Source organism: Vicugna pacos, chromosome 2 (assembly GCF_048564905.1).
Source record: "Vicugna pacos chromosome 2, VicPac4, whole genome shotgun sequence".
Taxonomy (NCBI): Eukaryota; Metazoa; Chordata; class Mammalia; order Artiodactyla; family Camelidae; genus Vicugna; species Vicugna pacos.
In genome coordinates this window covers 6,812,803-6,836,478 of record NC_132988.1, presented here as the reverse complement: position 1 = coordinate 6,836,478, position 23,676 = coordinate 6,812,803, and the positions used below count along the sequence as shown (strand labels likewise).

Sequence of the window (23,676 nt, the reverse complement as noted above, 5' to 3'; positions counted from 1 at the left end):
GCCTGAGTTCCTCCCAGACAGGAGAGCCACTCTCATCACCATCTATTCAATGTATTGTAATAACATTCTTGTATCATTTTTGCCCATATAGGAATGAATATAACACTGTATTCGTGAGTATGGAAAGTTGAAATGTTTGAGATCTATAAATGTTCATGACAGATGATTGGATAAATAAGATGTGATACACACACACACACATATATACACAATGGAATATTACTCAGCCATAAAAAAGAATGAAACAATGCCATCTGCAGCAACATGGATAGAACTAGAGATTATCATATTAAGTGAAGAAAGAAAGAGAAAGACAAATATTATATAATATCACATATATGTGGAATCTGAAAAAATGATGCAAATGAAGTTATTTACAAAACACAGATTCACAGATGTAGAAAACAAACTTATGGTTACCAAAGGGGAAAGTGGGGGTAGGGATAAATTAGAAGTTTGGGATTAGCAGATACACAGTACTGTACATAAAATAGATAAGCAACAAGAATCTACTATATAGCACAGGGAATTATATTCGGTACCTTGTAATAACTATAATGAAGAAGAATATGAAAAAAATATATATTTGTATAACTGAAACATTATGCTTTACACCAAAAACTAGCACAATGTTGTAAATCATGTATACATCAATTAAAAAAATGTTTGAGGTCTGTACCCTCAGAAAACATGTTGGCATGTTTTATCTTTAAGTATTTACAAAAAAGTAAAAAAGTGATAACTTCCAATGATATCACTCTGAAGATTCTGCAGAAGTGCTTTAAGTGATGATAAGGGGGAGAATTTGTATATTGACAATTTCTGATACTATGTGTTTTGATAATGTATTCGAAACAATGTAAAGCAGTGCTTAGCAATATTAGTGAATCTGAAACAAACTAGTATTTTATTCTCTTTTTCAAGTAAATTTTGATGAGGGGAACTGCTTCAGATATGTTATATGAGCCATTATTTGGTTCTTATGTACATTTGTTTCCCTTGAATTAAACTGAAAATTATCTCTTATAAAAGTTGGAGTTGTAAGAATTCTGAAAGAGTGCAGAATTCAACTTGGAAAAATAAAAAGGGAGATTCATAAATTAGAGTTGTGGCTCACAGTCAATTAAATATAAACTGTTCTTTGTGCAGCCAAATAGATGCTTTCCAAGAGTTTGATATATTTGTCAAGCAATTTACTATTGTTTTCAGAATGCCTATCATGTGCTTAGCAATAAAGAGATTAAAAATCATGATATACTGTCACAATTATTACATGTTTTTATGGAAAATAAGTAGAACTTAATGGAAATGCAGCATATTTGAAAAGCATTTGCATCAAAGTAATTTTTAGCTCTGACTGCAAGCACTATAATCATTCAGAGACCAAAGAAATAAGAATATGAACTGAAAATGATCCCACTTGAGATGGTGTCTAAAATATATATAATGTTTTTATACTAATTGGATGAGGATCAAACATCTTTTCATTGGCATTGAGTGTTATGATGAATAAATATGCTTTTGTTGTTTTCAAGTTGTTGGTAAATTATTACTAATCGATAATTTAATATGTAACATTTGCTTTTATTTATCTCATTCTCCTATTCCCTGTCATTGTATCTGATATACTATTATCAACTTTGTGTATTTTTTAAAAATATACTATTAATTCAATTATTTGAGTCCAAATTTCTGTGTCTATGACACTAATACAGTTAATAGTATATAGTTGTGGGCATTTTCTTATCCTACAAGTGTATTGTGTTATTAGGATAAAATAGCTACGGGGGAGAGGAGTCTAAATTTGTCTGAATAAAGTGAGTGCCATGAGTCATTTTGTGTTTGTATGTTTAACTGATACACTCTTAGAACTTAGAGTCTTTTTAAGGTCAAAATGATTATTACGTATCTGAAGTTGGAGCTATTAATCATTACAAGAACATTCAAATAATGTGAACGCATATAAGGCAACGTTTTATTTAAGTTATTTCTATAACTTATGAGAAACACTGAAAAGTGTGCTTGAGGATATTTTTAAACGTTTTGATTTCACCTAGGGGTGTATAGTGAAATGCACAAGTGTTTTGCCAATACTTGTAAGAAGACAAAATTAAACTATCACAATTCTACCTGCATACAGAGCCACATTTGGAATGAATGTGAATGATCATCATGCTTCCTACTGTGTTTCACAGCAACTCTTCCTATTACTAAAGTGAAGAGTAAGAATGGAAGGTAGCATGCATTTCCAAAAATAGACGTTTAAATATGTAAAGTGTTTTTAACATAATGAGGATTTATTCCACATCAGGAGAACCTGAGGGTAGATATGGTCTTTTCTTTTACCAATTCATGGAACGTTTTTCTGCCTAAATGTGGCACGTGTTCTGAGATTGCTTTTTCTATGAATTGTGTTTTCCCAAATTTGAGACTATTTTCTTGCTATTGTGCTTGGTACATAGTCCAGGCCAGGCAGAAGATCTGATGCATAATATATGTTTAATTAATATAAGTCTTCTCCCTCTGATCACTCATCACACTAATCTGCTTTTCTCTTAGATGGCCATACCCTCATTTCAAATAATTTATATTTCCCATGTCTGAAAAACGTCTAGACAGGTGTCAGGATTTTATATCCTTAGTGCCTCTTGACTGGTAGGCACTTAATTTATGTTTCTCATAGGAATGGAAGTAAAGAAAGAAGGAACTGTTACACTCTTTCCTAAACCAGACTAGTAGTATTGAATGAAGACTGTATTTCTTTTTTTTTAATAGAAGTGTAATCAGTTTACAATGTTGTGTCAATTTCTGGTGTACAGCATAATGTTTCAGTCAGATATATACATACATATACTCCTTGTCATATTCTTTTTCAGTATAGGTTACTACAAGATATTGAATATAGTTCCCTGTGCTATATGGAAGAAACTTGTTGTGTATCTATTTTATATACAGTAGTTAGTATCTACCAATATCAAACTCTTTATTTATCCCATCCCACCCCATTTCCCTCTAGTAATCATAAGTTTGCTCTCTCTGTCTGTGAATCTGTTTCTGTTTTGTGAGTAAGTACATTTGTGTCTCTCTTTTTTTTTTTAGAGTCCACCTGTAAGTGATATCATATGGTATTTTTCTTTCTCTTTCTGGCTTACTTCACTTAGAATGATGATCTCCACATCCATCCATATTTCTGCAAATGGCATGATTTTATTCTTTTTTATGGCTGAGTAGTATTCCATGGTGTTAATATACCACAACTTCTTTATCCGGTCATCTGCCAATGGACATTTAGGTTGTTTCCATGTCTTGGCTTTTGTAAATAGTGCTGCTATGAACATTGGGGTGCATGTGTCTTTTCAAATTAGAGTTCCCTCCAGATATATGCCCAGGAGTGGGATTGCTGAATCACATGGTAAGTCTATTTTTAATTTTTTAAGGAATCTCCATGCTGTTTTCCATAATGGCTACACCAAACTACATTCTCACCAAGTCCATTTCTTATGCACCTGATTTCTCAGCATCTTACATAGTGTGGGACACGCAGTGAGTTGGGCATTAAGTCTAGGGAATGGTGTGAAAGCTGTAAACTGCAGTAAGAAGGACTTATGTCTCCTATCAGACAGATCTAAGCCTTAATGTCCCAGCAACGCTCTTTCCCTTTGGCGCTTGTGATCTCAGCCAGCTGACTTCATTTCTTTGTAGGGGTAGGAATCATATAGTGTTTGAATGTTAAGTTGCCCATAACAGCTGTGTCCAGATTACGCATAATCTGCATTGGAACAAGAGTTTCCCTGAGATTAGCAGTAGTTTTGCTGAAAGTCTTTATTTTTCTCTGCTTGATTTCTTCTCATCTTTTTCTCCTTTTTTTTTTTTTTTTTGGTCTATAATTCTCAAGTTTGTTTACTCTGTGAGGTAAATGGAAACTAAAGACTTTAAGAGAAACACAATTACTTCCTAAATCTGTATTAAAAGATAAACTTGTAGCTTAAAAAAAAAAGCATCCATCTTCACAAAATTGGGAATGCTGTTCACTTTTTAAGACCGTTTGAAATTCTCAGCACTTTAAAACTTCTTCAGAGCCTAACAGCAGGTGTCTTTTAGAGTGGCCTGACGAATTTGAATTTCAGGAGACTAATTTTCATTTAAAAACTGCCTGAGAAGGAGGGCCCACCTACTCATTCTCACAACTCAGCTGAATTCCGTCCCATCCTGAGTGACACAGCCCAGGCCACATACCATTCTTTCTATTTTATACTAGAGGGTAAGAGCTTCTTAGTGAAAAATCCTTTCTGTGGATTTTGCTTATCGCTCCTTCTCTATAGAAATCTGAAAATAACCTGAGCCCTAGGCTGGGTACACACCTAGGCTCAGCCACACCAGTGCCACTGATGTTTGTGCTAAATCAGAATGGTCTCCAAACTGCTGAGTTCTGGCCAATGAAGCAAGTTTGCGTCCTTTCCTTCCTCATTCTTGAATTTGATTGCTTGTGCAGAAAAACTCCAGACCAGCAGGCAATTATTCTTTAAAAATTGCATGTGTGAACCCCAGTTGTGTATACAATTTAGTTTCACTAAACTACTCTTCCTGGAAGATGAGAGAGTGTATTACACTCCTGTCTCCCCATTAGTTCCTGCACTTCTGAAAGGGACTGACAACGCTGATTGACTAAAACTTTATTTTTAAAAGGCTATTAAAACACGTAATGGATACTTTTAATACACCTGAGTGTGAGTTGGTGAATCCATCCCCCAAATATTTAGAAAAAGTATAAAGTACTTGAAATTGATGTAATAACACAAACGATTTTCTGATGTTTATTGAAGTACATTGATCTCAATCACTCTAAAATTATATGCTTATTTGATTTTAAGTAAGAATAAAACATTTTATATCTTATATTCTGTTATTTTTTACAAAAATAGTTCTGTTGAATATTTAATAAAAGATGTGTGTTTCACATTAGTAATTCATCAAGCATTTCAGTTAACTGGCAATGTGTATTAGGTAGACACTCATTTTTCAGACTGGCAGTTCATAGAGAATTTTCTTTAAAAACCTTAAATTTCAATAAGTGATTAACAAACCATGAATCATAGTTCTAAAGTTGAAGAGATTATGCAGTACAAAAGGAGCGTGTTTTGTAATGACATGAGAAATATAAATTTCTTATATGAAGAATTTCAATTTGGAATTATATCTTATTCTATGTACAAAAATATCCAGATAGGTAAAATTAAAAGAGACTGTAAAAAATGAAAATATGTATGTAATTCTCAGAAGAATCAATTATGTCTATTTAATATTATAAAAAACAAAATAAGTTATTATTTTTTCATCAAAGTGCTCTACAGATGTAAAGCAAAATGTTTCATTTTACTAAAAATTTGATTTCACAGAACTGTTATTATATCATTACATGTAAATAGGTATATTTGAATAATAATATAGTTCCACTACTCTTAATTTTTTAATGATATGGCTAATGCACGGAAATTTAATAATTTTGTTATCAATTTTTTAAAGTAGTCAGATATTAAACAGTAATTTAAAAATAAATTTTCTTTCAGAAAAAATAGTTGTGTTTCAATGATTGGATTAAACATCAAAGCAACTAAATTTTTAAAAGAATAGATATTTACATAAATTATTGTTTTATTTTTGGAACCATTCTGAAGACTAATTAAATTTCAATTTCTTATAATATGTGTAAAGATTACAATTTACAGTACAGGTGCCACTAGTATTTGCATATAAGAAATGAAAAACAATAGATTTGCCAGTAATTTATCATGTTATCATTTTTTTTTAATTTTGTGTAAATATTTAGAGGGGTGAGGATACTTGAAAGAATAAGAGGAACTAATGAGGGGGCAGAATGACAACCAATGAGTGAAGAAACATTTACACTGGATGTCCCCGAAAAATCTCAGGTCATTCTTCCAAAAAGGATTTATTTTGGGGAGTTAGCAGATGAAAGTAAGAACTACATGGAGGCCAATGTGGTTCAGAGCAGGGGAATTTGATAAAGTTTAGTACAAGATACTAAGAAAGCCATCAAGTAAAGCTACCAGAAATGCAAAAATCAGCAGAAGTCTCTTTTAGAGCTTTTGATTTGTCATGAAAAAAACAGGTGGGAGATAAGAAAAAGGATTAACAGCAAGATGTGTTTACCTTGGTTACAAGGGCACAGCTAATATTTGGGCTATTTAAGGCTTTCGTAGAAATTCTTTAAAATTTCATGGACTAAAATAATACCTTTGATAAATTTAAAACACATGATGAAAAAAGACATATTTACAGCCTGACCCTCATAGCACCTGCAAATCACGCCTCTCCCATCTCTTGTCCACTCTCAGACTGAAGTGCAACTAGGAACAGATTTAATCCCATTTCATTCAAGTCTGCCAATGTCAATTGGCACAGAGGACACTTACAGTAAATGCAAGAAGGCAGTGATTTCTGATGTACGTGTCTACTCCAGGACTAGTTCTATAAAGTAGAAAGGAAACTTAGCAACTGAGGTAACACTATTGCTATCAGAGATGCTTTGAAAGGCTTACTTACTCTTGAAATCATGCCCCCAGCACTACCATTTGATCTTATTGCCTAGAATTTCAAACCACTTCTCCCGTTTCTTTGGGTTATATTTTCCTAGATATCTACCTCTAAAGTGCTCCTATTTCTTGAGGCAAAAATGGAACGGATGGGAAATTGACATTTTTATGATTGTTATTTTTCTTCATGGATGATCGATTGATTACATGGTGTCTTAAAATTAATTGTTGTTCATTAGACGTGTGTGTGTGTGTATTTCAGTCAATGATTACATGATAAGCAATAAGAGAAATAAGTATATTTGTAAATCCCAGTGATGAGGAGAGCTTGACGGCAACTGGTACTTATGTAAACATTCAAAAAATGCCAGGCGCCACACTTTTGTCTTCCTCTACATTTGACCTGCTAACCAAAACAAAGAAACAAACAGCAAATAATGTTCCAGTAGTTTCCTTGTGAAAACTCCTCTCTCTCCCATCACGTACCCCAAGATGAAATTATTTCCAATGAATATCTCAGATTGCATAATTCAGGATCCTGTGGAAAGTGGACCTCAATAGTATTCTTCAATTTGGGTGGGCTGGAAAGGACAACGTTAACTGGAGGCATTCTTTTAGAACCCTCAAAATTCGAATGAGTGCTGGCAATCAAATATAGCAATAGGGGACTGAGGACTTATCCAGGGTCAGATCCGCCGTGATCCCCATACAACCAATGGCTATGTGTGCACTGCAGGGGATAAAGAAAAATGAAATAGCGGGTAGCAGGCATCGTTCTGCTGGTCTGGAGAGAGGTCTGTAGCACTGCTTTTCCATTATAAATTACAGCAAGAAAATGATTAAGAAGGGATTGGGTTTGATATATGTTTCCTTAAAGCTTCTCCAAGGGAAAAATAAACATTCTGGGAAAGTGAAAGTTAAAGTAAAGTATGTCACCATCCCTCATATTTTATCAAATCTGTTAAAGCCAAATTATATATATGGCTGGCCGTATATCAAGACAGCTCTGCACTTGTGACTTGATTCATGGACAGGCCAGGTGCGTAGAGATAGTTTCAGCACTGAAATTACCTGGTTGCATTGAAATCCAAGCACATTGGAAATTGAAAACATCAGTTGTTCCATGACTTTTTAGGAAAACTATGCTATCAGAGTGATAAGCAGCAACTGAGATTCTTTCCAAAAATGGGTCTTAGATAAAGATCTCACAAAGTCATAATTCAGAGTAGTTCAAGGTTTCTTTTCTCCCTTCATTCTTCTTTTTCCCATTTTTTTTAAGTTGAAGTATAGTCCATTTACAATGTTGTGTCAATTTCAGGTGTATGGCATAATGTTTCAGTCATACATGTACATACATGTATTCATTTTCATTATAGGTCACTACAAGATGTTGACTATAGTTCCCTGTGCTGTATGGAAGAAACTTGTTTATTTACTTCCATCATTCTTAGATACTAGTTCCTCCCACAAAGACAAATAAACTGACAAACAAAAGGGATTCCAAATATCCCAGGAGCTGGAACTTCTTCTCTCTACTCTCTTAAATAGTGAACGTCGGAAACACGCAAATTCTGAAACCATGACCTTCCCTTTCCCAGTGTCTCTGAGCCTCTTTTTCCCCAGTCCACTCTACACAAACACAAACTCCAGATTGTCAGGATCTGCCACCTCTCGGGGTCATTACATTCCCAGAGCCCAGGGCACTGTCTGAAAAATAGAAAAGCCCTGTCATAAATTGTTTATTGAGCAAATTACATCCTTTTACGAGTACACGTGCACACACATTTGTACATCATTGTTGACAAACCTCCCTGCATGCTTACATGGGTGCAAAGTTTCTTCTACATAAACACAATTTTCTTCATCTTATTTCAAAGAAGTGAATGCAGTATACCCTTCGAGCTTTGACTTGTAATGCCATTCTTCTGCTTTCATTACAGTTACTGGATTTGCTTTTAAGCTGTACTTTCAACCTTCTTTAGCATATTAGCACAGCCCACACAGGGAGTGTAAAATGCTTAGACATAATATTGCTGCGTGCTTGCAGCCTAGTGTTGTGTGTGTGTGTGTGTGTGTGTGTGTGTGTGTGTATTCGGTTTATCTTCACTGCTTCCTGTGTTAGAGAGCCGTGTCTGCTTCCCCACTTGGTCTCTGCCCCATATGAACAATCTCCATCTCAATCTTGAAAGGACAGGGCCTATTGCCTGTGTTAATGAGTCAAAACTCATTCTACTCGCCACACGACAGGCTAGTAAGTTGGGAGGTGAGGTGTTGGAGCAAGGAATAACAACTTCATTTAGAAAGCCAGCACACCAAGAAGATGGGGGACTAATGTCCTGGAGAACCATCTTCCCCCTGTCAGAATTCAGGCTCCCTTTATATTAAAAAAGGGAGGGGGTGTGGTTGCTTGTGGCAAACTTCTTGGTGTCAGAATCCTTTGTTCTTGCAGCGGTCTACATCGGTCAGGTCATGATGTTCCTGGAAACCTCCAACAGGACATATGTTATTTTCTGTCCTGCAACTTTTTATCTCTATGAATGGAAAAGTGTTGCACCCTTAAAGGTCAGAGCCTTGAGAATGGGCTGTCCTGTCTATGTCAGGCTCTAGGCAACATTCTTTTATAAAAGGTACAGAACCAGCATGACTGAGCCCAGGAAACAGAGCACAGGGTTGGAGCTAAAGGAACAGATCTAATATGGAGTCAGATTTGTTCTTTTCTATTACACCCTAAGTGGATGAACCTCTTTTGAAAGAATATTCCCTTAGATTAGTATCCTGTATTAACTCTGCAATGTTTTTGTCATATGGGAAATAAGGTTGGGTTTAAACGCAAGGTGTATTTGAAACACAAGGATTTAATTATTTTAAAAAAGGAAAAGTTTTGCACAGTTATATTACTAGACTCCCAAGTTCTACAAGTTAATAAAGCCTCTAACTAGATTTGCTCTGTGGCATTTTTTCCTGGAGAAATCAATGGAGCACTAATGACATGTAATTAGAAACACTCTAATCTAATAAATAAACATAATAAAACTCAAGATCTACCTCTTGAGTTTTATTATGCAAAGTAAGATAGCTCTTGCTTCTTCCCTCAGAGGTACTCATGCTAACTCATCAAAGTGTTCAGTAAAACATAGGGTCGTCCATTTATGGGACCCAGTATTCTGCTTAGGAGAGAGCTGTGGTGTATACATAGCACGTTTCTATGTACTTTTCCCCTTTGTTATATATGATTTGGGATTTTGCTGGAAATGGTAAATCAAACTTAGTTTACCCTGAATGAGTGAATGATAATGGCTACCTAGATTGCTTGGGTTTCTTTGTTTAGTAGTAAAAACAGACTCAAATAACAATTATGATGAATGAGGAAACACATCAGAAGTTACGATACAGTATGATGTTTCACAAGAGGGAGGCAGGGCTTATCCTGAGACCTGAGGTAATTTCTTACATGAATCTCATGTGTGCATTGCAGGATCTCTTTTATACATTTATTCAATTGATTAGACTATAACATTGTGAAACTGCAGATAAATCATTAATCAATTCTCATAAAACATGTATATAAAACAATAATGTATACGATATTTCTAATTCTTCCCATCTTTAAGTGGATATGTTACCAAGTTCAGACTCACTCTGCTCGCCACATGACAGGCCAGTGAATCAGGAGATGAGGTGTTAGGGCAAGGAATAGTGACTTTATTCGGAAAGCCGGCAGCCTGAGAAGATGGCAGACTAATGTCCTGGAGAACCATCTTCCCCCAGTCAGAATCCAGGCTCCTTTTATACTAAAAAAAGGAGGGGATGTGGTTGGTTGTGGCAAATTTCTTGGTGTAGGAATTCTTTGTTCTTGCAGCTGTCCACCTGGGTCAGATCATGGTGTCCCTTCAACAAAACAAACGTTATTTTCTATTCTGCAACTTGTTACCTTTATATGAATGGAAAAGTGTTACACCCTTAAAGGTCAGAGCCCTGAGAATGGGCTCTCCTGTCTATTTCAGGCTCCAGGCAACATCCTTTTACAAAAGGTGCAGAACCAGTATGACTGAGCCCAGGAAACAGAGCACAGCATTAAAATCACAGGAACAGATCCAAAATGGATTTGCTCTTTTCTATTACAGATATATTATTTTTCTGTTGAAGGAAGGTGATATATTTAACATATATTTAACATAACATCTAATTCTCTGAATTCATGATTTTTTCTTGATGAAATGTTTTATTAAAATGTTAAAAGTTTAAATACAAGTATCATAACCAAAAAACTCCCTTTTGAATGGTGAACTCCTATGTGACTGAACAAGCAATGCTATTAAATAATTTTGTCTTTGAAAATACATGCGTAAATTAATTATAGCAGTCAGAATATTTTGAAAAGTTTATGTGAATGTGGCTAAAATGCTTAGTTCACATCTACATCACATTCTTTTCTCTTTTTTGGCATAAAAACAAATTTATTTTAAATGGAGTAATAGTGGTAGTGGTACGGGGTGTCTTAAGGAGGACAACATTGGTGGCACTGATATCCTCTGTCTTTACAATGATTTGAGGCTGGAAAAACTATTCCATGTGAATCCACTTGAGTTAATATTTTGTCCCATTTTAACTTAGTTGTCAACCTCTGGCTGTAGCCTTCCTATGGCTATTCATGTAGGAAAAAAGAAACTGGATACTGTGAGTCAATCAGAGAATGTCTAGATAAATGCATTCCTTTCTTTAAATGAAAAATGCTCACTTGTTAACTTTCACTTGTTATGTTACAACGTTCCATCTCTTGCTACTTTTATTGAAAAAAAATAATCAGGCAGCATGATGTCAGGTTTGGTTCAAGCAAAACTGAAGAACATGAAAAGAATATCACAGAGCCTTTAAATTTAACTATAACGAAAAACCCCACCAAATTAGTACTTATATTGAGAAAACTCCTCTGAAGTCTAATCTGTCCTCAGTTGTGAGTAGACACATTCACCATAACCACTGAGTATATTAAAAATATTAGGCAATAAACATTAAACTGCCAGGGTTTTATCCTTTGGTGTTTACACCAGTATGGTATAGGGTATACAGGCCTCCAAAATGAATAGAAACAGTTTCGAGGGAAGTAAAAAATGGTAGTTGCCTTAAGTAACCCTTAAAACTGCTTGTGTGGAGAATAGGAAACCCTCTTACATTGTTGGTGGCAATGTCATTTTGTGTAGCCATTATGGGAAACAGTATGGAGATTCATCAAAAAACTAGCAATAGCCTTACCATAAGATCTAGAATCCTACTCCTGGGCATATATCCAGAATGAATTTTAATTCAGAAAAGTACTTGCACACCAATGTTCATAGCAGCACTATTTACAATAGCCAAGACATGGAAACAGCCTAAATGTCCATCAACAGATGACTGGATAAAGAAGATGTGGTATATTTATACAATGGAATACTACTCAGCCATAAAAAGAATAAAATAATAGCATCTGCAGCAACATGGATGGACCTGGAGATTATCATTCTAAGTGAAATAAGGCAGAAAGAGAAAGAAAAATACCGTATGATATCACTCATATGTGGAATCTAAAAAAAATAAAAAGGCAAATGCACTTATTCATAAAACAGAAACAGACTCACAGAAATAGACAAGAAACTTAGGGTTACCAGAGGATAAAGGGGGTGGAAAGAGATAAATTTAGAGTTCCAGATTTGCAGATACTAACTACTATCTATAAAATAAACAACAAATTTCTTCTGTAGAGCACAGGGAACTATATTCAATATCTTGTAGTAAACTATAATGAAAAGAATGTGAAAATGAATAGATGTATGTATGTGTATGACCGAACTGTTACGCTGTGCACCAGAAGCTGACACAACATTGTAAACTGACTATACTTCAATTAAAAAAAAAAACAACTGCTTGTTGAGTTAGGTATGCTGAAAATCTCCTCTTTATTTGTTTAGACTGAAGTTAAATTTCTCCCTTTTTCCCTGTACTTTGGAAATTTCACTTCATTTTTTTTTTTGAGAGAAGAAGGGATAATGAAAAGGACTTGGATTTTTTTTCCGTATTGACAACTGGTTTTCCAGAAAATGGTCTAAAATTACAGCAATTCATTTTGTGTCATGATGTAAAGCTTATTTTCAAGCTTATGTAATTTTCGAAACCTAAATATAGCTTTTAGTTTTTGGGGAACAAAAAGGAATCAGAGTTTACCTATACTATGACTGTGAAAGTAGCAGCTGATTTATATAATTAAACCAAGAAATTCCTGACACAGCCTAGATTTTTCCCTTAATAAGTCAAGATCATTTATCAGTTTTGAGTGAAAGAACACATTGCTTATGGTTTTAATTAGTTAAAGTATTCATTGTTAAAATTCTGCTTAAAAACTTAATTGCATTACTATCAAATACATAATTTTGAACCCTGAATAATTTTTAATCAAAAAAGAACTCACCCAAACTCACTTAACTGATACATGAAAATAACAAGAACATGAGTTATTAGTCTATATAGAAAAATGATGTTAAGAAATATAGATACATACATTTTATTTATTCTTTTATTAAAAGACTTTATTCTTTTAGAGCAGGTTCAGGTTCACAGCAAAACTGAGCAGAAAATACAGAGAGTTTGCACATAGCCCTCCCCACCCACACATATATACTCCCCTACCCTCAGCATCCCTCATCAGTGTGGTATATTTGGTACAATCAGTGAACCAACATGGGCACATATTATCAGCCAGAGTCCATAGTTTACATTAGGGTTCACTCTTGATGTTGTACATTCTATGCGTTTTGACAAATGCATAATGACATGTACCCACCACTATAATATCATACAGAATAATTTAATAGCCCTAAAAATCCCTTGTGCTCCATCTGTTCCTTCCTCTCTTCCTCCCTCTCCCCAAACCCCTGGAAACCAAAATCTTTTTATTGTTTCTGTAGCTGTGCCTTTTCCAGAATGTCATTTAGTTGGAATCACACAGTTTGTAGCTTTTTCAGACTGGCTTCTTTCATTTAGTAATATATCTTTTAAGTTTATTCCATGTCTTTCATGACTTGATGGCTCATTTCTTTTTTTTTTTACTGCACATTTATTTTTTAATTTGCATATATGTACTGTTCATTGTTTCTAAGAATGTTTAGAGCTTTTGCTTTTTAAACTTTCATAGTTGTCAAAGGAATAAAGTCAACCACAAAACAAGAACTAATTCAGAAAGATACATACACCCTGCTATTAACAGCAACATTATTTATAATTGCCAAGATATGGAAGCATCCTAAGTGCACATCAATAGTTGAATAGGTAATGAAGATGTGGCATATATATAGATTTATACATTTTAATATAGACTAAACATGCCTTCCTGATTTCTTGCATATAGCCTTAATTTGCTTGCCATTTTTGACATTAAAAAAATCTCTACTGCCGTCCACATTTTTATTCCTACTAGGAAATAGTGAAATATAATTCAAAGAGGTTTTGTTGGACACAAATGACTTTTTAATAAATAGAAGCAGAGTGAGATCTGGCAACAGTCATTTGAGATTTACATTATTTTTATATGTTCTGTGAATTAAGAAATACACTGTATGAGTATCATCGTTACGACCTTATGAACAGAGAGTTGCATTAACCTATTTAAAACATTCCTGAATCCGATCTTTGTGCTCTGCCAACGTGAAATTAAGATATATCAATAATCCTTTTGGCACTTCTACCTCTTACCTAATTTCAAAGTGGTCCATTTAACATCTTCTAAAATTTCAAAACACTGGAAAGCACTTTTTGAACTACCATAATATTTAGATTTACAGGAGAGAGATTGATCATATCTATTCTTCAGATTCATAAAGTCATCATGAAAATTTCAAATTCATCAGGGAAACAGCTTTCCTTATTGTAGTTACAAGCGAAATAGAAGCAATAGCCTTAAATTTTTATTATAAGTCGATACTATAAATAACTTAAAGATGCCCACTTTTTTACAATGATAAACTCGTGAATGATTTCCTAAGGCATGCCCAGAAAGAAATCAAGAGCTTGAATTTAACCAAGAAATAGAAGAATGACAATGTTGAGGAAAAGTGGACCAGGTATACGAAAACGTACTGGACATGGAAGAAACACACTATCATTTATTCACACTGTCTAAGAGTTTCATTGAAGTAATTTCTAATTTTCCTCTGTTCAATAATCACTTAAAGGGGTTCTCTGTAATTTCCTTCTTTTAATATAGAGGCTACAGTCTGATTTTCTTAAGTCAAGTGTGAGTCACTGCATCGTGTGCGTGTCTTATGTTGTATTGCCTGGTTGTAATTTTTGTTCTTAATGCTACTGCTATTGTACAATATGTTAATAGTGATTAAGAAAGATCGAGCGCTTTCTCTAGATCAGACAGTGAGCTAAGGATTTTTATGCACTGCCTCATTTAAAACTAGCAGCTACATAAATTTTTAGCTCTCTTCTACGTATGGTGAATTGCTTCACTAATAAGTGTTGGAACCAGCTATGAACTCAATTCTGTCTAAATTCAGTGTCTTAGCCCTCAATACATTACAGGATTCAAGTCCTTTTTTCACTTTCGGGGTAAAACTTAACAACTAATGTGCTCTACAAATTATCCTAAAGTCACCTTTAAGACGTTTCCGTCTCTCCTAAGTACCAGCACTACAGCAAAACTCAACAGATCCACACATACTCTCCTGCCAATTTGCATTTATTTGCAACATGTCTTTTCTTCATTGTCCAACTAATAAACCCTTATGAGCTTCTCTCAAAACCACCTTTCATAAAATGTGTCATAATCTCCCCAGCTGGGGTCCCCGTGGCCTTTTGAACGTGTATTTTTTCTCACTTGTGCTTGAGAGCAGGTGACCTCGGTTGGAAACTAGCTCTTTAGACCCTTTACAACATTTCATAGAGTATTTAATTTCATTTTGATCAGTTTGATTTTCAGAGATAAATGATTTAGAAGGGACAGAGAAATACATGGTGTGATGTCTACAGGCCTGGGCAGACTCTGCATTCGTATTTTGTTCTCTGCCCTTGTCTGACTTTTTAATGTCTGTTTATTAATCCCTTCCTCTCCAGTCTGTAGACATAGCCCTAAGCTGAACCCCCTCCCCTCTCACCTTGCTACTGCAATGGACTCTTACCATTTCTCCAAACTTCTTATTTTCTCCATACTTCAGTTCACCAAGCAGACAACCACTAAATTCTTTTTCCTAAGTTAAGTCCAAACTGTGTTGAGCCACCCCCTGTAGCAGGCTGAGCTCCTAACGCTGATCTGCACGCATGGGCTGGCCAGTGTGGCGCTAAGTAGCCCCTACACAGACTGACTTATAATGGTTTCACTTAGGATTTTTCCACTTTTAGATGATGTGGAAATGACACAAATTCAGTAAAAGCATAGTTCAAATTTTGATCTCTTCCCTGGTTAGAGATATGCCGTGGGATACTCTCTCATGATGTGGGCGGCGGTAGCTCCCAGTCACCCCCACCACCAGGGACGGAAAACAACAGGTGCACTTAACAGCCATTCCATACCTAGGCAGCCATTCTGTCTTTCGCATTCAGTATAGTATTCAGCCAATTACATGAGATTTCCAATACATTGTTATAAAACAGGCTTTGTGTTAGATGCTTTTTACCCAACTGTAGGTCAATGTAAGTGTCCGGAGCCCATTTAAGATTGGCTGGGCTAAGCTACGCTGTTCGGTGGGTTGAGTGCATTAGATGTGTTTTGACTTGCAGTGTTTACTTGCCTAACCCCGTTGTAAGTTAAGATCTTGACTTTGCTGTTTCCACTGAACTATTTATTTTTGTCTCAAGTGCTCTTTCGGATTCTGATTTGGATCCTCTTAATTTATATCAATCTCCTGGCCAAACTCAAATGCTCTCCAACTCAGGCAACTTTTTTCTATTCCTCAGTCATTTATGATAGCACACTCCTCAGTCATTTATGATAGCACACTCCTCAAAATTTATTTCTTCTTAAAGGCATTCAACCTCACGTCAACTGTTAGTATATTTCATCTATTTATTACATATGACTGTATTAAGCAGTAACTATTCACATCTGAGACATTCTTCCAGATTCCAACAGGAAATTAAGTATAAATTTTGCCTTATTTTCCTACAGTGCAATATGCATATCACTGTAGTTAACAAAGGATAAAAACTATTTTTAAGAAGAACTACTTTGGAACTGTAAGGACACAGATTGAAATTTAGTGAATCCTACTGACTGTTGTCTGCTGGGGTTCACTCTGCCCTCTTCATAGGTCCAAGTCTTTTGCATAAGTATTTACACTTGCTACCTGCTGTCTGTTAGCAGATAGAGGGATTCCCAAATTGGAAGCCCACCAAGAGCATGGGCAAGCCTCCCCCAAATGTGTAGTTTCTCATCCACCAACTTACAAAGAATTCTAATAGAGGGAGGGAGATGAAGTGACAAAAAATAGCTGCTTGTATTGCTCAGAGAGAGAAAGAAAAGAAAAACACTGGAGTGGGGAGCCATCAGGTCAAGACAGCTCCGACCCTCAATGGGGCCACGGGGTCTTTTACTGGAAGGCTCTGCCGTCTTTACCTTCGTTCCGGTGGTGTCAGTTACCTCCTACTGGCTCTTTCCTCCCGTGGAGCTCAGCCCTAAAACAGAAACTTCAGAGGTGGGGGAGAGAAGAAAGAAAGAGATACTGGGGTGTGTCCTCGGGATTGATGCAGCAGCTGTGGGACATAAATAGTCCTGTCGTAGGACCGTGTTTGGAACCAGGGAGCCAGCTGCGGGTTAAGAAAAATGTCCTGTCTTTCATCAGCCTGGCACTGCCTCCCCTTGCTGGGAGCCAGTAAGGGACAGCCAGCCTCTCTCAGTGAAGCAGGGCACCTGGCAGAGGCACAGACAAACAGACTTCGACTTCTGTCTGGGAGCAATAATTCATTCAAGCCCATGCAGAACCTATGTGATACGCATTTTGCTGGTGCTGGGGAAAGAGACTTCTGATTTCTGTGCATGCTGGTCTAGAGGATCTGTGAAGCCTGCATCTGAGACCAAGACAGAAGATAGCAGAGACAATCAATTAAGGGAAAAAAAAATGAGTTATGGTTATATTACTATAGAGCAAAGTCCAGCTCTAATTGACCTGGTTCTTTTTCCTCTGTATGAGCCCTCCGATTTTTATCTTTTTCCTTTTTTTTAGTTAAAAAAATTTTGAACTGGTTATCCTATTATTTAAAAATGGAAGTCTAAGATTGGGTTTCTTTATGTCTAAAATACACATATTACCACCTTCACGCTATTTTGAGTTGATGGCAGCATTTTGTGTAGTTCCTGGCACCCAACAGGAGATTCATAAACGCTATTTCCCTTTTCTCTTGGGATGACTAATTTGGTGTCATAGTATCTCCTCAGTAGATACACTAATTAGCACTCAGGAAATATTTGTTAAAAAAAAAAAAACACTACACTTAGTAATGTTTGTCTGAGTTGTCTGTCTGGGGTAGAGATTCTGCATAAAAGAAAGAAGTTCCCTGAGCTAAGCCTTAGTTTGTAGCTTGCTGAAAACCTCCCCGTGGACTTTGGTGCTGAGGAGAGCTTCCACCTATCAACATCTTGGGTAACACCTTGTGTAGCACCATATGGAGTTCACAATATCTGGGTCACTTGAGTCAGCTCAAGGGTCACACCAAACCTGTAAGACTGCTGTCTGCAGAAGTCTTGTTAGAGTTCCTGAAATTACAACAGTTATAGATCAGGGCATTTGCTTATTCAACCTGGTCATTTATCTATGTGGCTTGCACAAATCCACATTTTCTCTGAGTGCTAAGAAGAGAAAACTCACTAGGACTTTCCTTAAAGGAAAACTTTTATGTCATTGAGGATTTGACTGAAACTTGTGATTGAAGAAAACCTTGAACCCTGAGAACATTATAATTCTTTAAAGGTTTAAAGAATCAATTTTTTTTTTCTCTCTCTCAGGTAGGTTTCATTATAAATCTCCTAGATTGTTTGTTTGAGATTTATGTCTTTCATGGAATTCTAAAAACACTCTGGAGATATTTACTCAGTGGATTTTTTTTTTCTGATTCAAAGCAATGTGTGGATATTTCATTAGGCTTCTCAGTTTCAATTTAGCATCAACATACTTTACAGCAATGTCAAACAATTGGTAAGGTCTGTAAGTAAGTTAGAACCCTACATACTTTATGACTAGTACTTTTTCAAAATGTATGATTCTTTTTTTAAAAAAAATCGAATTTATCAAATTGAAACACAGTGAAATGTCATCTACCATTGACTGCTGACATTTGCTATATGTATTAAATAACTCATAAAACTCAGGAAGCTGTCTTATTTGTTCATTTTAACTTGGAATTTTAATATTGCTGCTGTAGAGAAACCAAATCATACTCTTTAGCAAACCGGGTATAAGAAGAGGCTCAAAACCAAGAACAGTTTGATGTTTTGTTTGTTTTGATCAGTTGTGAACACTGATGATTCACACAACTCCTGCGGTGAGCTCTGTTGAGAACTTCATCTTTGGCCAGAAATACTTCAAGAAAAAACGTTCTGTAATAAAGATGACATGGAAGAATTCTTAATAAATACCTGTCAAATCAATTACAGGAGAATGTTTTGAAATGTCAGTGTCCAAGTAATCAACGATAAATCTGTATGCTGATTACCGAATGAGCATCAAGCAGGTAAATGCTTGAACACTATCAAAATCTATTACTCAGTTTACTAGGAGCAGCAGTATGTACCCAAAACAAGTTAAAAAATAATTACCCACAGCTATTTCTCTTACGCACAACATGTACCACTGTAAACATCAATCCTACAGTTTAAGTCTTCTCAGACCCTTTGGGAAAAAAAATCATTAGTGGTTGATATCACAGTCATGATAGAGACCTTCATTTCTTCAAGGCTGAAAGGAAAACGTGGTAAAAGCAAAAATCTATAAAATAAAAAGCCATGGAGACGTGATATTTGGCAGGTCCAGGAGGAGGTCAGTGTTTTGAACAGAATGAACAAATCACCAGCATAGTAGATGTTCATTAGGAAACTCAGAACAGCGTGAGAGAAACAAGACAGAACCCCATCCTGCTGGAAAATGAGGTTGTCAGAAGCTTTCTGTAGGTGTAGGGAGAAAGGAAATAACTATGTTATCAACAAATCCAGATATGCAATCACTCTCATGTTCTCGGCAAACATAACGAATAGAACGAAGATCTGTATGTTGGTGAATCCCTTACGTGTTCAGTCCTAACATGTTCATTTTCAACGCCTCCTCTGGAATACTTAGCTATTCTTTTTTCTGCTTAGGAAGGAAAAAGGAAATCTAAAGTAGCCTTGTCATCGTGAGATGACCTGCAGAGTCACCTTACTCTTCTCCACGACTCTAATAATGAGAAGAGATTGCATTGCTTGACATTATCTGTATCTGTCAGGACCTGCAGCTTCTGAACATGGCGATAATCCATCTTTAGTTACTTACAGAATATATGCCAGGGCCAATTCACTTGGCCATTACTTGGAGAACATTCTTAACCTTAGATGTACTAAAGAGTAGCTCTATAATTTGGTACATGTATAACTTAATTTTTAATAATACACATTTGAAAGTGTCGACTTCTTTCAATTTACCCTGTAGGCACATACATTTCACATATGTACATAGATGTGTGTATTAAATAACCAGGGCTTGTATTAAGCAGGTGTACACAGGTCGTCACACATTCTGATTGGTGGTGCCCAGACCCCAGCAGTTGTAAGATATTTTTAAATCATTCACAAATACTTGAGCTTTAAGAAATGTTTAATCTGTACAAGGCAACGTTTTGTCCTTTGCATGATTTAACCTATCGCTAACCATAGCAACCATACTATTTCCATTTCATGAATTAAGAAACAGACACACAGCGAAATGAAATGACTTCCTCAATTTTCACACTGTTATTAAATTCTGGAACTGAGATACACATGGTCATAGTCTCCTTGGAGTGCTGTGTTTGAGTGTTTTTAAACACTTGACTCAGGTGGTAGCACTCCATGCCCCCAACCCACCCACTCCCCCGACACACACAGACACACGCTGACCTCTATGTACAATTTGCCTTTACTGTTAGTTTACCTACTGATCTTTTTTTCTTTTGTTTTGTTTTGTGGAGAGATGTCAAAACTGTCATTTGATCAGATACAGATCTAAAACTTGTTTTATGGGATTTTTTTAAAGGTATGCTCATTTTTACTGTACGTAAAAATAGTATATTATATTACAGGACATTGAATCAATTAAGTTAAATTGATTATAATGTGTGTTTAGTAATAATTGGGTCACGTTATGTTCTGGTGTTTTCAATGGTTAAATTACTTCCAATAGAACACAAGCATGTTCATTCCTTATTTTCATCATCATCCGAGGGCTTCTTTCACAGCTGCCAGTGTGTTAAATACTCTGAGATCAACAGTGGTTGTATTCATTATCAAATATTATTGGCATCAACTTTAGAAAGGATACAACATATACTTATGTTTCAACTATGAAAGGAATGACTATAAAATAGATTTGCTTCATTTCTAATCCATCATATCAGGGTAGATTGTTTATCTATTTCAAAACATGGCTTCATGTATGATAATTAAGTACTCTGTAAACAATTCAAGCATCTGGAGTATAGTAGTTAATTCATTACACAGATACATCAATTTAATTTTACTTTTGAATCTTTGTCCAGTAATGATATATTTTAATTCAATTCAATTATCTTTTGTTCATTTAGATTTATGAGTTGTAGAACTGAAAAATAACCTCGGGTGTTCCTTAGACTTTTATGAATTTTTTTTTCATGGAACATTGTAAAAATGCCATTCTATAGCCATATAAAATGCTAATTGGGCAGCCCACTTTTCTTTATCATCAGCAGGAGATAAAAGGGGAATTAAAAGGCACCATGTGAAAGATTTTAGATAAAATGCTTTTGTTGAATGGTGTATTCATTTTCACGACCAGCGCATTCAGTGCAATGAGCTTATTTCTAAGTAGCAGTTGTTATTTTTCTCTCTGGTCCATTATGAACATTAAAGGAAAAAAAAAACAAGTATAAGCTTTGGGCCACTTAAAGATAAATATGAAAAAATCTCAAATGGTCAGATAGGCTCATTGGCAGAGAATCATCTCAGATACCTCCACGTTATCCCACTTTTATAGGCAGCTGTTTGAGTTAAATTTCCTTACATCCACAGACCTCTGCCAGCATTTTCTTCACCCTCTTCGCCTTTAATAAATTCCGTTCTCCTTACTGAAGAGCTGGGACTCTCATTCTAAACAGCCTTGATGCTGTAGGTCTGAGGGAGGGAGTCATTTTCTGCACCCTTTTTGCCCACACAGTCATTTACAGACATTGGTCCTACATCAACATAAGGAAAATAAAAAAGCATCCCATTTAGAAATATGCAATCCTCCGTCTCAGTCAAACAAGGGGAGAAACGTGAAGGGGATTATTGTAGGTAAAGAGCGTGTGCAAAGGCACATGTAACTAACAAATCATGGCATGCTGACTTTTTTTTTTTAACACTTTTTATTGATTTATAATCACTTTACAGTGTTGTGTCCAATTCCAGTGCTCAGCACAATTTTTCAGTCCTTCATGGACATATACACACTCATTGTCACATTTTTTTCTCTGTGAGTTATCATAACATTTTGTGTATATTTCCCTGTGCTACACAGTGTCATCTTGTTTATCTATTCTACATGCTGACTTTTATAATCAGAAAATAAAATCAACTTAACAAAAACGGTTCTGATTCCTTTGAGAAAGTCCAGGTTTTTTTTCTGTATAGTAGGAGTATAAAGTGTTGTATTGATTGACCAATTTGAATAGCATTTTTGAGAGTTGCCAAGGGATGGTCTGGTTTTGATTGTTTATTATGGAGGCTGAACTTCTTGATTAATGGTAATTTATGGCTTCTGTTGAAACTTTGTCATATTCATGATGTGGCTTATTGTAATCAGACCTTATCTTTCTGTATCATTTATATGCATGTGTCTTATTGTGGATCTTTGGAAAAGTAGATAGTAAGCATTGTGCAAGAAACACTTGGATATTAAATTAGGAGAAACACCTGTGAGAACAAATGTGGAGGGAGCCTAGGATGTCTGGGAGAGCTGTCTGCCCCTGGTGCATGTCTTCTCCTGATGCATGTCTGATCATGGGGCCTGTCTGAGTCTGAGTGAAGAATGGTAAGAAAAGAAATGAGTTTGGGTGAAGCATCTTAGTCCAGCATAGATTCTAAGGAAGCTTTAGCCATGCATTGGATGTCCTAGAGCCAGGACTCACATTCAGAGATGGCTCACATGAGTAGAAATGGGCCTTTTCTGCTATCAGTACTGGACTCAGACATTGGCACACAGGAGTCTGGGGACAGCGTGATCATGTCGCAAGTGTAGCTAGAGATTTCAAAGCACAGCAGCTGAGACCCTCGGTCAGTCAAGCTCCTCACAGTAGAACTGATGGTCTTATTCTTATGTCTGATGCAGCATGGAACACGAGTCCTACAGAAATCAGTACTTACCAAGAGCTGAATAAAATTAACTTAAATTACAGGTAACCATAAAAATGACGGGAATATTTTTCTAAGGATTCATATTGAGATCTGTGCAAAATCTTTAAGTCAACTTCCACTATCGAACATTTAGCATCTAATTTAAGGGGTTTCCAATTTCTAGTTCAAATCTATATTGTATATTTATACTGTACGCATATACGTGATGCTTAGTTTTCCATAGTAACTAATACACAAGGTGTACTTTAATCTCAACAGTAGACCTAGACCATTAAATCACATTAAAAGCTATTGCCAAAACCTTGACATAGTCTATTTATTTATTTTTTTAATTGAAGTACAGTCAGTTACAATTTCTGGTATACAGCACAATGTCCCAGTCATGCATACATATACATATATTCATTTTCATATTCTTTTTCATTAAAGGTTAATATAAGATATTAGATATAGCTACCTGTGCTATACAGAAGAAATTTTTATGTTTTATATATAGTGGCTAGTATTTGCAAATCTCAAACTCTTAAATTTACCCCTTCCCATCCTCTTTCCCTACTA

The 23,676-nt window shown here is 35.7% G+C and overlaps 1 protein-coding gene across 1 annotated transcript in view; it reads left to right on the top strand.

Annotated features, from left to right (window-relative positions):
- The window catches only part of FSTL5 (follistatin like 5), a 625,236-nt gene that overhangs the window by 572,720 nt on the left and 28,840 nt on the right, over positions 1–23,676 (top strand). The gene's annotated exons all lie outside the window — the stretch shown is intronic.